The sequence below is a fragment of the Cotesia typhae genome, unplaced genomic scaffold, assembly GCF_013202065.1.
Source record: "Cotesia typhae breed Kobodo isofemale line unplaced genomic scaffold, CoteBio_Ctyphae contig_48, whole genome shotgun sequence".
NCBI classification, from domain to species: domain Eukaryota; kingdom Metazoa; phylum Arthropoda; class Insecta; order Hymenoptera; family Braconidae; genus Cotesia; species Cotesia typhae.
This window is the reverse complement of record NW_027423756.1, coordinates 13,013,544-13,028,849: the sequence shown is the minus strand read 5'-3', so window position 1 is coordinate 13,028,849 and position 15,306 is coordinate 13,013,544. Positions and strand designations below refer to the sequence as shown.

General features: G+C 30.6%; 1 long non-coding RNA gene across 1 annotated transcript in view; it reads right to left on the bottom strand.

Annotated features, from left to right (window-relative positions):
- Nucleotides 1-1,541: 1,541 nt before the first annotated feature.
- LOC141529963 (uncharacterized) overlaps nucleotides 1,542-15,306 on the bottom strand; it is a 119,581-nt gene continuing 105,816 nt past the window's right edge. The window contains exon 7 of the long non-coding RNA XR_012479687.1: nucleotides 1,542-1,644. This is a non-coding gene — a long non-coding RNA (uncharacterized LOC141529963). The remainder of the gene's footprint in view (nucleotides 1,645-15,306) is intronic.

Here is a 15,306-nt window from a genome sequence, read left to right as displayed (position 1 = left end):
GTTTGACTTCATGAGGCTCGTCATAATAACCGTATCTTTCTCTGGGTACTTTACATTTTTTTGGAGAAAAATATGCTGGATATTATCGTTAATAATCACTTTTCCTAGAAAATTATTACCACCCACATACTGAGATGTCTAAATATCGATGTTCACCATATTGACCTTATGGAAGGGACTAAATATTTTTATGAATAGTGTTAGATATTAATTACTCTCCAGAGAACTTTAAGCTTCAGGAATCATTACTCAAAAATTTTAATAATTTTTTTCACGTATGATATTATGGTTTGTTATTTAAATTATATAAAAGATTTTTTTATCTAAATCATTTTGAATTTAAATTTGATTCATTTAACTTTTCATCAAATTTATTAAATAAATATATTTAATTTTAATTTGACGCAAAAAATAAAATTTTTCTTCTAATAATAAATTTTGCTAGCATCCCGATGTTATACTATTTTGATATATTTTTCATATATACATATATATATATATATATATATATATATATATATATATAATATATATAAATATATGAAAAATTGATGTGGGTACTCAAATGAAAGGTTTTGATGAGTGTAACATCGGGATGAGCTTATCTTATATCTTTAAAAATGTCAATAGTTCACTGGTCACAAAATTTTTCTTATTCTTTTAATAATATTTAAAATCTCCAATGAAATATTTTTTAAACAATGCGTGACAAAGTAACAATTTTTTTTTTAAAAAAGTCACATTTTACCAGCTAAGTGATCATAAATAAAGAGTCAAACTTATCTTACTCAAACTCAAACTAATTTATTTCACCTCCGTTAAATTAAGGTAAATTAAATCTTCAACCTTCGATTTTTTATAATTAGTCTCTCGTCTTTTCTCCAAAAAAATGTCTCCCTATTAAAAGAGTACCTTTAATTACACAAAAGAATTTCCCGGAATTTTTTTAATCCAGCATCCATGTCTTCGCCAACACGATTGTTGACACAAAAGTAGTAGGAGCCGGAGAGCTACCATTGGAACGGAGTGAGACGGCAGAAAGATAAAAATAAAAAACCTAAAAAACCGCCGACATCATCGGTATCCTGTGTAGTCGGATCGTGGGCGGAGCGTCGCGGTGCTCGACGTCGGGTGTAAATTGTCAATCCCATTGTACGAGTCTAATAAATGGCTGGTGTACCAGATATTACCTCAAGCTTAGCCCAAGAAATCTAATAGCATAATTTACACCCAAGATCTTGAGTTTCAACAAAACGAGAAGCAGCCTCACCTCTTCAAGCCCAGTTAATTTAATGAATTCTTTCTTCAGAGGGCCTGATACAAGACCCGGTTACGGATCTGTGATTCGAGTCTTAATATTGGGCCACTGCATTTAATTCAATAGATCGTTATTGTGTCAGCGAAGCCTCAAATGTACTGACATACTGACAAACTCTCGAGAAAATATTAGATATGAAGTACAGTAAGAGACTCATCATCTTCTGACGATGCACAGCCACGATCCACCCTTTTTTAAAAAGCTCCTTTGTATCTTTGTATCTCATTACCATCATTCGATATCTTATATCGTCTCATCTCTTTGTGCTTTGAATTGCCGAAGCTGAGTGTCTTCAATCTCCTTTTAATCTCTTTTCTTTGACGTATCTTTAATCACAAAACGAAATAAATTCAGTAATTTACCTGGAAAAAATTAAAAAACTCCAAATTTTGGGATTTAACAGCCGAAGCTCGGAGGAAAAAAAAAATATTGACTTTTTTTAATAGTCCAAGTCAAGGGAAATGAAAAAAAAACACCGCGTTGTTGGGTTGTCGCTGCATCCTGGACACAATGACAAATGGACGTAAATGCTGTCGGCATCTGAATGTCCCTTGTGATCTCTGTATTAGTATTAGAGGCCACAGCCACCGAAAAAGAGAATAAATGTATAATAGTACTGTACGTCTCTATTGGAGCTCCGAGATTATGGGGTTTGTTAGGGGTGTATGTGGCCAAAGGGCGCGTTGTCCTGTGGCCTTACGTATGTTACAAGTTACAACATTACACGATTAGTTATATTATATTCCTAAGGCTCAAAAGTTACGTATTTTTCATAATATTGATGACCAAAGTTCGATCCTTGTATTATGGGATTATATTTCTATAAAAAATAGGGAAAAATTCACGGCTTGGATTACGCGAAAAAGGAATCAAGAAAATTATGTATGCTGCTGATAGAAGCAGTTGGGGACGTGATTAATGATCAATTTCGATTGCGGAAAATTGTTTTTTATTGAAAAAAAAAATTTATCAAAAATTGATTAATGAAAAATTAAAATGTTGAACGACCGAAAATGAGCTCAGTTGAGTGTGATTAAAAGTCAGGATGATAGCGGAGGATTATTATTGTATATATGAATGTACAAAGAGAATAAGTATAAGCGATGACTTTGGGTTGGTGTATTTGGCTCGTTCCACCGCTTTGTCGACGTGTTGTCACCAATTGTCGCGCGTTGCGCCCCACGAGTTTACACACAACAGGGTGACATGCAGTTTATGTGATTCTATTGTGTGTTGCATCGCTCTCGGCAGTACAGCACAGCTTTTCTCGAGGTTTTATGTTCAGAAGTGGGTATAAAGTATACGACATGTGTCTACAGTCTACAACAAAACTGTGGTCAACTGATATATTTTATAGATCTATAGTTTTGTTATTGGTACATATATTTTTATACGTCAGAGAATAATGACTATCTACAAAACGAAAGGACGAGAATAAAGTGAAGAAAGGACTATGGTAAACGCATGATCGACTCTTGCAGGTGATGAAGAAGACCGCCGCGATATTATTTTTGTGCAGCTGTGGCTTTAACAATTGCTTCCGACACCGCGAGATGTCTCTATTACCTTTCTTCACTGCTAACTATTAATCATTACCTTTTTTTTACTGACATCTTTCATCATATAGAAACATTTAGTTACAAAAACGACAACAAGTATGTAATTATTTTTTTTTTCTCCGGAACTTAAAAAAATTTAAGTTTGCTCGCTAATTGTTGGCTTGTAAAATTAAAATTTACAGAGAATTTTTTTGACTCTAGAAATTTTTTAAAAGGAAATAAATATTATTTTTGATAATTTTTAATAAATAATTTTTTTGCTACTTTTGTAAATTTTATTAAATTAATAATTTAATTTATAAAGTAAATTCATTGAAAAATGTTAAGAATAACTGAGAAAAAATATTGGGATCGAATCAAGCCAGGAATCGAACCCGGTTCGCTCTGATTACGCATCGGGAGCTTTATCACTTAAGCTACCGCACCCTAAAAATTTTTTTTATTTAATTTAAACCAGTGTTAATTAACCAAAATTACCTAAATCGTGGCTAAAATTTTGTGCTTAAGATTAGAAATAAAAATTACATCAAATAATTAATGTTGTAAATTCAATAATAATAAATGATTTTTAAAATATAAATAATGCAAAAAAAAATATACAATAGAAGTGTTTGAATTAAGCAGAGTTTTTTTTCTGTCATTGGTTTCGCGTGACAGCATTGTAAAAGCATAACCGAAAATGACGTGCTGTACTTATAGAGAGCAGTAACTTACGGGGGTAGGTACGTCCCACAGGATGCGTCAGGGGATATGCAGGACTAATTTACGGTAGACGGGAGGGCGGTGGTGTTAGATAGCGACATTGATGGATACATTGTTGCTTATGTGCTTTTGAGTTATTGTGACACAACAATTGAGATGTGTGTCTTCATTGTTTGCTTGTTTGCCAGCCAAAATCCTCCCCTAGCCAAAAGTTACTCGAATTTCCTTTACAGCGGTCACTCATGTAACATTTCTGGAGAAAATAATCAAGTGAGAGAAAATAGAAGGTGAGGATAAATATTTAACCGAACAGTACAGCAGTAATTGCAATAATCTACCAAAGGGTTCGTCAAAATAAAGGATTCGTTTTTTTTTTTTCTAAATTGTAATTCGAGTCGACACGCCCGCGCACTCGTGCTCACTACAGCATTGGTCGATTTCAATGCATTTATTATTAGACGTATAAAGGAGGTTCTATTGTGGTTTCATAATAAAATATAACATTAAGCAATACGAGTGAGAAAGAGAAGAAGGAGAGTATGCACACACACACTCTATATAATAATAAGAGATCCTGGGAATTAGTTTTGTATTCCGACACCGTTTTTTCGAAGGACAATACTTCTGTTGGTGTATATTTTGGATCTATAAGAGTACAGAGCGTGCGTTCGTACGATCTGATGAAAACTGGCGAAGACAGAGAGGGAGCTGAGGTAATCCTCGGTTAAGGATAATCTAGCCTGAATGTCGCAACCGCTAAATTAAATATCAAACTTAGGAATGCTCCACTTACTGAAAGGACCATGGCCAGTCTATTAGAGTGTTATTATAATAATACACATTGAATGAATGCACATTGTTACCCACTACTCGTCACCTCTCACCTCGTGAAATTGTGCGCGAAAGTACGTGCGTTAACGCCGGATTTGCTTTTATTTTTTGTGATTCCGGAGCTGTTTGACACCTGAATGGACCTCCCTGACTGTGAATTTTTTTCGACGTTTTCAAGTCTCATTATTTACAGACACTTGATTTACATTGAATTCCATTTCTCTTTTTCCTTTTACTTTCTTCGCTCATTCTTACGCTAGGTCAACTCCTAAGAGCTGTTTTATTTATTATTATTTTTCTATGAAGAGCAATGTACGTTAAATTTTTCGGTTTTAGTTTGTTTATAATTTTTTTTTTTAATAATAATAAAATCATCAAATATTTTATTTCAATTTTTTGTCAAATTTAAAAATTAAAATTTATATTTCCCGTTACAGACAAAAAAAAAATAGTCAGAAAAATTATTATAAAATGTATTTGACTGTATAAATAAGTGGATAAGAATTTTTTGGCAACGAATGAGGTTGGCGCAACGAGCAAAGTGTGTGTACCGACACACGAGCGCAGAAAAGCATTATCTAACAAATTGATGCATAAATAAATGTAATCAACATAATATTTTGCATAATGCAGATATTTTTTAATAAGTTAAAAATTTTTTTTCAATAGTTGTAATAAATATAAGTCTTATTACCTCTCAATTAATTTTAAAAAATGATTACATTAGTTAGTAATACATAAATGAGATATATAAATAAATAGACTCATATAAGTGATATTTATAAATCATGATTAAGATACAACATTAGACGGGCGTGTAATAGCACAAAAAAGAGCATCATTGATGATCCACAGATTAAGCTAGAATAATATAAGGGCGTTTATAGATTTTTTTTTATTGCAACTCACGTGCCGATTGTACCTAAACAATCAGACAAGATGATACTGCATATTTTCTCCCGTAGATTTTCGACAATGTTTCATCCATCACTTGATAAGTAATGATATATAATAATGATAATTCACTCTGAAACTCTCAGACCTACTATTTAACTCATCCAATACAACTGCCGATCAAAAAACAACAACAATAAATAAATAAATAAAATAAAAAGTAACTAAAATATTTAACGATTGAGTTACACTTTCAGTATCAAATAGTCAGTGGTCAGTTATATTACGGCCATTTATTTACAAAAACAACCATGAAATAGGACACTATGTTGATGATGAGGGTCCTGCTCATAAATTACGCAACACAGCGATCTCATTGCTTTTTAAATCTCATCGCATTTATTTAGTATCTCTTCTCCCGGAATTTTTTATCCTACATTATTCTGTCTAGGTCTAGTCTTTCTAGGATGCTACACTGATGATGATCATTGTGTGAAATCGGTGGATCGCAAAATCCTGGAGCTGGAAGACGCCCCGCCCATTGTGACCGTGCTATGTTTGCAACAATCTTGTAACAATAACACACGAGAGCCCTTCATTATGGAATTACGTAACTGTAAATTGAGCAAATACAACGGGGAACTGGTGGATAGAGATACAGAGAGACTAGACTACTGTACTGCTGCTTTTTCTGCCTAAGTATGTATGCCATTGTGTTTCATGTTTGTAACATACTCATGCACATATGTAAAGCTAGACAGGCCTATGTTATATTTTACAACAAACGCCAGTGAGAAAAAAACAGGGCTTTTGGGTTTGCATTTTTTTCATTTTTCATCCTCATTCTATTGAGAGCCCAACGGTAGTCTAAATATCGTATTACAGAGGAGAGTAACTCCTATCTCGTCGTGACATCTAAGTCCACCGTCTAATAGCATTATGGAGTAACAGGGTACAGTCAGTTTCGCAGCTATTATAGTTATTATGGAGTGGAGAAATTTTTCAATTTATGGCAAGTTAACATCCGTGTGGAAAATCACGAGATAAATTGTTTGGAAAAATCAAAAGTTTGAATATTTAGTAGGAAAAATCTTGTAAAATTTCCAAATAATAATAATACAGCTCTAAAATTTTGATATCATTCAAATTTTTACATAATTTGATAAATTTTTGGGTTTTTTCTGTCTAAGCACAAAATAACTTAAATAAATAATTAAAAAATTAGCCTAATAAATAATAATATGTCTAATAAGTAATATTTGAGCAAAACTTAAACAGAAAAAAATTTTTTTTTATTCAAAAAAATATTTTTGAAGGATTAAAATTTTTTGGAAAGAAAAAAAAATATTACTTACAGCCAAATTATTATATTTGATAAATAATTTTTCCTTTCTGTGTCCTTTTTTTTAATAGAATTTTTAAATAAATTTCTAATTTTTTTTTTTTTTAATACATAAAAAATTAAATAACTCAAATTTTTAAACCTCTCCCTTAAACTTTAGCCTACTAAGGTTCTACTATATTCCAAAAAAAAAATTCAAATGCATTGACCATAACGTGTATTGGACCTTACACAAAAAATGAATGCAAAATATAAAAATAATATATTTAAATAAGTGGTAATAGCCTAGAGTGAAAAAATAAGTAAAATACGGGAGCAAACATGAAAATGAGGATGGTATTGTAATATTTTTGGGGTGTTTATGTAGTTGGCGAGTATTTAGCTGATGTAAAGTACGTATATGCGACTAAAAACAGGCATACCGAGTAGTATCTGCACAGTAGCGAGCCTCCGTAACCTGAGGCACCGTCAAACAATATATAATATAACTCCTGCTGTTATTGTTGTGGATTATCCGCGAAGGGTTTTATATCCTCAAGTAAAATACAACACATTAAGGTTCGACCTCCTGGATAATAGACATGTTTATTTTAATAGCGGCAAATGGTAGTCGAGCGTACAGACACTAGCCGGCAGCCACTGCTCATTTTTTTATTTTTTTACTTACGCCATGCCTAAACTCAACGATGGAATTTTACTGTTGGGTAATAAAATTCAAAAACTCAATTTGGTTTGATAATATTGAGACTAAGTAAACTTTTTTTATTGTTGTTCGTTAGTATATGTTCATTAGACTGTGTCGGAAAGAATTTACTATTTTTTTTTTTTTTTTTTTTTTTTTTTTTCCAAAAAATACCCACAAATGTATTTATAAAAATACTAAATAAACATTTTTTGACAAAACGAGCATTTAGATGCAATTTAGAAACTCTTAAAATCTTAAAAAAAATTTTTTTAAATAATTTGAGCGGGAATGTCCCACTTTAACCCAGAATAACTTTTAAAAAAATTTTTTTATCAAAAAATCACAAGAGACCTTTTTTGTAGAGCGTTTAATTTCCTACAAAATCATACCCTGATTTTATTAATCTAATAAGCCGGTAAGTCGTTAAAAAATTCCAAAGATTGAAAAAAAAATTTTCCGATATTCTGAATAATAATTCAAGTTTATTTTTTGAAAAAAAAAAATATTATAGGTCAGATTTTTTTTGACTCAGCCTAAATTACAGATTTGAAAAAGCTCTTATTCACCCATCAGGGTGGATCCGAAGATGTTGAAGCGTAAATTACAAGAAATTAACAAATGAGTAGATCGTTTATAATTTTTGCTGTTATTATAATTATTATTGTACGGAATAGACATGAGTTTATGGTCTCGCTATCTTTATCAAGATGCACATGTCCATCCATGTACAGCGTATCTGCAGACTGTAAGTATGCAAAGCCGCGAAATAATGCTGGATCACCGTGACTAAAGAGGCTAATCATGACAAATGTTAAGAACAGTTGTTGAATTATTATTATTAATCGTATCTTACCGAATCAATAGAGCCTGAAAATTTCTATCGATATTAAAAACACATTATAGTTTATAAAACTATTTTTTAATTAGTAAATTAGAATCATTTACAGTAAATTATAATCCGACATATTTTATTATCAAAATAAAAGTTAAATTTCGATAATTGATATGTTTTTTAAAAAAATTCTTTGATAAGTCATTAATTGTTTTATTGAAACCTAAGCAATTGATTCTATCGAAAATAATAAAAAATTTTTATCATTAAAAAACAATTAAATACTTTCTGTTTTTTTCCTACCGAATTTAGGCGATAAAAAATTAAAAAAAAAAAAATAATCATTACTTTAATGGTACGAATTAAATTATTTCGAAACGGAGAATTAAATTTAAAAATTTGCGAAATGATTGAAGAAAATAAATAAATGTATATTCTTGGAGCGATCTTTCAGAGGCACCCTTAGGAAATTTGTGGAACAATGAGCCCCCTGATGATGACAAACGTCTAGTAATATGATATTCGCCCATATGCTATCGCATGTAAACCCCTGTACCGATACTTGTTAGCAGATATATTTATACACACAGCTACTGTATACATTGTTATGTTACAATTTGTAGGCTCTATAACCTTATAACCAACAACACGATATAATACTAAAAAAACATATCATAGAGCTTGAGTTTTAGAGTGGTTTTCTATTATGCTGACAAGCTAAATTAAAAAATCATGTTATGTTAAGATAATTTTTTTATTATAATAAATTATTGTGATATTTTTTTCAGATTTTAATTTTAAATTACGCAAAATATTAATAAAAGATAATAAATATAATTTTTTAATTAAAAATAGTGTTAAAAACCTCCAACAGGTGGCGCATTGTCGCTGAATTGTCTTGCAATCGGAGAGTTAAATTTAAATTATTACGTTCTTAGAAATTTATTTTAATTTAATTAATAATTTTTAATTAATAATTAATAATTAATTTCAATGCAGTTAAATTTTTACCACTAATGACAGAAATATGTAACTATTCAATAAACAGCTTAAAAGATTTGTTGTTTAGTATTTGTGGTGGCTTAACGGCTTAAAAGTGTTTCTATTTGTCGGGCAACATCGTTCGAATGGATGAGATGTTAATAAAAAGGGGTGGATATCTATGCACACACATATATATATATATTGTGAAGGGGTTGATGAAGAGATCCGGGAAAAGTAGACAGCCATGAAAAGCAGCTGCGGCGATCCTTTCCAACTATATAATTATCGATTCCAATGCCCGAAAGTCCACACAATAAAAAAAATAATAAAGGTGTTAGTTTTGTCAGCAAGGAGAGGGATTTTGTTATAACGACCAGAATCGAGTGGTTTTACTGACCATCAGACTTTTTAATGAGGCAAATGCGGCTTGTTTCGAGTAATCTCCCGCTTTTGAGTCTGCGGGAGCAAATCGGCGCTTTGTATGCCGCACAAATTAACTGTAATTTCAAAATAATATAAAGTTTGTATGAGTAGAACAAACAGACGTATAAAAGTGAGAAATTGTTATTTTTATTTTTTTTTTTTTAATTGAAAGGGTTTCTCAGCCTCGATGCGAGCAGATGTAGTTTGTTAATTTAAACTCTTGAACTCAAACTGGGCACGTGAACAAATAGCTCAACGTCATTGAAACCTGGCAAGAGGATCATCTGCTCTTCTAAATTCTTAACTATCTCTTTTATTTGTTTCGGATTTATGGAATAGTTCGACAGATAAACAAACAGAGAGCGGAGAGGTGTGTCCGAAAACAACCGGTAAGATTAGTATCTCTTTTTCGGACGACCTCATATTGACGAACCTGACAGGAGTTAACACTCGGTTTGTTTGGATAAATCAACTCCTAATAAATAGTCAAACTTAAAAATTTTATTTTATTTTCCAAAAAATTATTTTTAATTAAATTTGAATTTAAGGACAAAAAAAAAATTATTTTAAAATGTTAAAGTGAAAAAAAAAAATTTTTTTTTTTTTTTGGTCGATAATTAACACTACTGATTGCAACTGCAGCAGGAGCTGGATGCCAGGATTAATTCAGAACCTACGACTTGAATCGAATCCGAGGTCGAGAGGATCGGGTATCAATAAATCATTTTGTAAGAATCGAATTCTTAAATATATATATATATATATATATATATATATATATATATATATATATATATATATATATATATATATATATATATATATATATATATATATATATAAATATGTATGTAAAAAAAGTTTCTTATATCTTGCTCTGTCTCTCTTATTATAAACAATATTTTAAAATACTCTTTCAGTCCTTGCTGCGCATTGATACCTGATGGGAAGGAAGGTGGTAATGCGATACGGGTTAGCTCTAAATCAAATCGATCATTACGCGTAATCAACCGGGTAGTAACCGGTTAAAAGACTAACAGCACCATATACACACTACACACTGTCTAGGGATACTACTTCCTCACATTTTAACGCTCACTTCTACCTGATGTCGATATTTCCCGTACTTGTTATTTTTTTTTTATCCTCTTTATTAGATATTTGTATATTATAGAGTACAGCTGCGTTTTTTATTTGCTATTATCGGATTTCAGCGCAATAAGTAATTTACTTTTTTTTTCACGGTTTTCAAATTTAACCCTTATTCAATTGATATTACTGCAAGGTTAATATGGCTTCACGGGGTGTCCCACGCAGGTACAAAATGCCTAAAAAAATTTATTTGCTTCAATGGGATTTTTTTTTATAAATCTCGAGTTTATTGTTTAAATTTTTTCTTTGAATTTTTTACCAAAAATTGGAAACTTTATCCTGCTGATTTATTCCTCATTGACGTCGCTTTTGTACTGAAAATTACGGTTTTGTGAAAAGAGCTAAGGGGTAGAGAAAAATTAATGAACCGAAGAAATTTTTATAAATGTGCGGTTCGATTTTTAAACCATCGTTTCTCCGGCAAAAAAAATTTATTTGAATATTAAATTCGGATTTTGAAACAAATATACAATTATAATAAATTTAATTTAATTTTTTGTACGCGAATAATTGTACTAAAAATATTTTTAAAAATTATTTCACACAATAAATTATCAATTTTTGTATAAAATTTCGTAAAAAAGGTAAAGCTTTTTGTTATCTAAAATCAGTATTATATTACTTGCAAATAAATTAATAAGCATGATAATGATGTATCAATATATATGTTAACCAGAATATATATTAATAATAATTTGTAATATATATAAGTAAGAGAAACAGTAACAGTAGTCGGTCCCAACGTCGTAAATACACAAGTCCCAACAAGTATTACATGACATTTATGAATAAAACCAGGCTCATATAATATAATAGTAAAGTAAATCAGTTGCGAATAAAAGAAAGAATAAAAATTATGAGAGCACGCCCTTGTATACACGTTTTAATTCCCTCAGATTTATTGCCAGGAGAAAATATAGATCGACTAGTCAATATTACCATTCAGAATATATCTAACGGTTTTTTATTTTCTATACGCGAATAATGTCGCACTGCTTATGTCTCTCTTTTGCGCTTGTTCTTTTTTAAGAAAGATCAATGAACGTGAGACTTTTACTTCGGGACCTATATCGCGGTTGTGTAGAGATAAATTAGACAGAGGTGGAGATCGAGATGCATAAGTTGAAAGACATCGAATATCAAATCAAAAACTCCTACTTTTCTTTCATGCAAAGGCATTCAATTTTTTTTACACGCGCAATGTTCATTAATGGGCGGGCTTACAAGGTTGTAAATTAAGGGCGATGATTTTATTCGATCCATAAGCCAATTTCAATGCTGAGATTTATTGTGTCGTTTATTTTTTTGGCAATGATATTTTTTTACTGTTAAAAAATTTATTATTATTATTTGTTATTTTTTTAAAATAAAAAATTATTTATTTTATTTTTCAAACCTTTCTTTTGTCCCTCTTCCAAAATTGAAAAGAGTACACAGTCCAAAGTGTCCTCCCTTTTTTTCTAATATTTATAAGACACTATACTGGCAAAATCACGCAACTGTCCACGCTCCTTTCATAACTATACTCAACAATATATAAGTTTGACAAGCATTTAAGAAAGGAGATATTTTCTGCTGTGAGGATTAAATTTTCTGGAGTAAGAGCTTAAGATGAAGATGAATTCAGTTAGTTGTTTAATAGTGGAATTACTCGAGGGATATAAGACCATTGGGAATATGAAACTCGGACCACCGTGAATTTACTCTCCAGAGGAATCATTGATAATTTCTAACAAGTGCATCACAGCTCTGCTCGTCAAGAGACACTGTACTAAATGTGTATCAAGTGAGAAGTACATCATTAATCATTCCGTCTTCCTAAAATATTTAAAACTCATCAGGATTTTTTTGGGTGATCATTTGCTTTATTTTAACAACAAATTAATCACAATTTATCATTTATTGTGATGGAAAATTTGTCAGCCATCATTTGAAAAATTAAAAATATTCAGAGTGATAAATTTAAACAAATTATTTACACACGAGTTTTGAATCTTGACTGTGAGAAAAACTGACAAACATCGATCATTGAAGCATGTGTACGCAGGATTGTAAATAGTAAGAAATTCAGTCGTTAGAATAAACACAAAGCCTGGTCAAATAATAAAAAAAAAAAAGGAAAAATAAAAAACGAGAAAACTAGGACAGAATATTTAACATTCTAAGGGATTAGCATCTATCATGTAGAGTTCTTGTTTTGTTGGCGTTCCTTCATCCCACATTATGTTGTTTGAAACTATCTTTGACATTGGAGAACAAACAAATATTGTGGATGTATATGGGCCTGATTGAATATTACAACAATAACAATAATAAGTACGCGAAGGAGTAAAATCCCATTTAACATTTAACACGGACATTTGCCACAGCTAGCAGCTACGAGTTATAGTTATAATAGTGTGATATCTCGCGGGAGTAGAGCCATCCATCATTGGAGCATTATATTGAGGTGACACAAGTGAAGGATGTTTTGGCATCAGCACCGTAGGTGGGTTCCGGAAGTCAATAGTCAATGTATGGAAGCCAGAAAATGTATATACATGTAAGAAGAACTAAACGGTGATCTGGACTATGGAGGTGTGGGCTCTGTCCAAACCCACTCCAACAAATTCAGTTTATTTTAGTGTCCCTTAAGGATATTCTCATTCTGTGTTATATCACAGAGGATTTTAAGCTCCTGGGCTGTGCTGATGGATCTGATGAATATTCCCATGGGAAAAATTCTTTATACATTTATGAAGAATCGATAAAAATTGAAATAAAGGCAGCTCTGTGTTCTGGATTATGGGATTTAAATTTCAGTCTATTTTTTCTACTACCTCTAAAGTGTAAATATTATTTTTGATTCCTGAAAATTTTGTTAAACATTTGAAAAAATAATTTTATTTCATTTTTTCTTTTATAGAGAAATTTAATAATTTAAAATTTTGGAAAATTTAACAATAACTTAATAATAATAATTTGATGATAAATTTTCAACAAAAATAAATTGTGTACAGTGTAATAGTTAATATTTGTTATATTTGGATGAAACTAATAATGATCGCTGCTAAGTGAATTAAAGTCGGACTAAATAAGTCAATATATACGAATTAAGATAAATATCAAGTCAACAGTCAATAGTAATAAAACTAAAAAAATAAAACAATGAGATTCAAGTTCCGGGAAAAAAAGTTTTGTTTGTGTTTCTGACAGTTGTAGAGATATTATCCGGGTAAATAATCCCGTGGGATGACAATATTTTTAATTCCAGACAGGATGTAACAGGATCAACGATGAGTCTTCGTATTCGTATTGGGTACGGGTAATATTATATACCGTGAGCCCACCACGCGGCTAATCTACTTTGGAGTTTGTCTTTTTCGCTGCGGAAGACGTAGTCCAAGTCGAGCTCGGGACTCGGGGTTAACTTTTAATCTCCTTAAGTTTTAGGCTCTCTATACTGTTGCCGCTTATACTTTCTACACACTATATTATATTTTTTTACAAATAATAATATAAAAATAAATGACGCATGTTTAAATTATATGTGAACCATTTAGTATTTTGTTTCTCACTTGGATATCTAGATACAAGCAATTGATGAATCCTCTTATAGACACACCTTCACCGATCAAATATTCATTCCCATGTCATCCTCGATTAAAATTAAATCTTTCGTCGAATAGGGATCAACATAAACAAAAATAATATTTTAATTTATAATTTTTAAGTGACAAATCCAATTCTGTCGAGGAAATATTATTGAAATAAATTTATATTGTGGTGAATTATATTTTAAGAATAAGCTCATTGTACTTGAAGGACTAATAGGTCCAGGGACATTAAGAGATGACGGGAACGCGCGATAATCGGCTGTCATTAGCACCCTGTGGATCCAACATTTTAAAACACCTCTAAAGACAAATGTCTTCTTAGTTTTTATTCATTCAGACGACGGAATACAGTTGAGTTATTATTTTATTTATTCAGAAGGATTTTTCCTGTGAGAAGGACAGATTTGTCGGCCCACATCACCTATCTAATTTTTTTTTATTAAATTTTTAAGGTAGAAAAAAATTTTTATTAAAAAAAAATTCCTCTGCTTTAAATCTTATTTTTGTTTTCATATTTAAGATATTTATAAATTTTTTTCAACAGTATAAAATTGTCAATAAAACATCCAACAGCGCTTTTTAGTTTGAAAATTTGTCATTAAAAAATAAATATACTTTTATGAGCTCATTAATTTAAAATAACGCGTATAATTATCTATTTTTTTTTTTTTTTTTTTTTTTTTTTAAGTAAAACATCAAAAATTAATTATTGGATGTTTAAAAAAAGTCAACATAAACTTTCTTTCAAATAAATAAAATCCGTACAATAGATTTTATTTAAAAATTACTCACAATAATAATATGAGCCGTAAAAGATGTAATTTTTTATTACAATATTAATATTTATGCGTAGATTTGTATAGCGATGATTTCCTTACAAATATTGTCAGACATTTATCAGTAAATCTTTTTATTTAGTCATCAGAAAAAAAAATAAATAACATGACAATAAAGTAAATAAAAGTTAAGGCAAGTTACAAAAAAATTC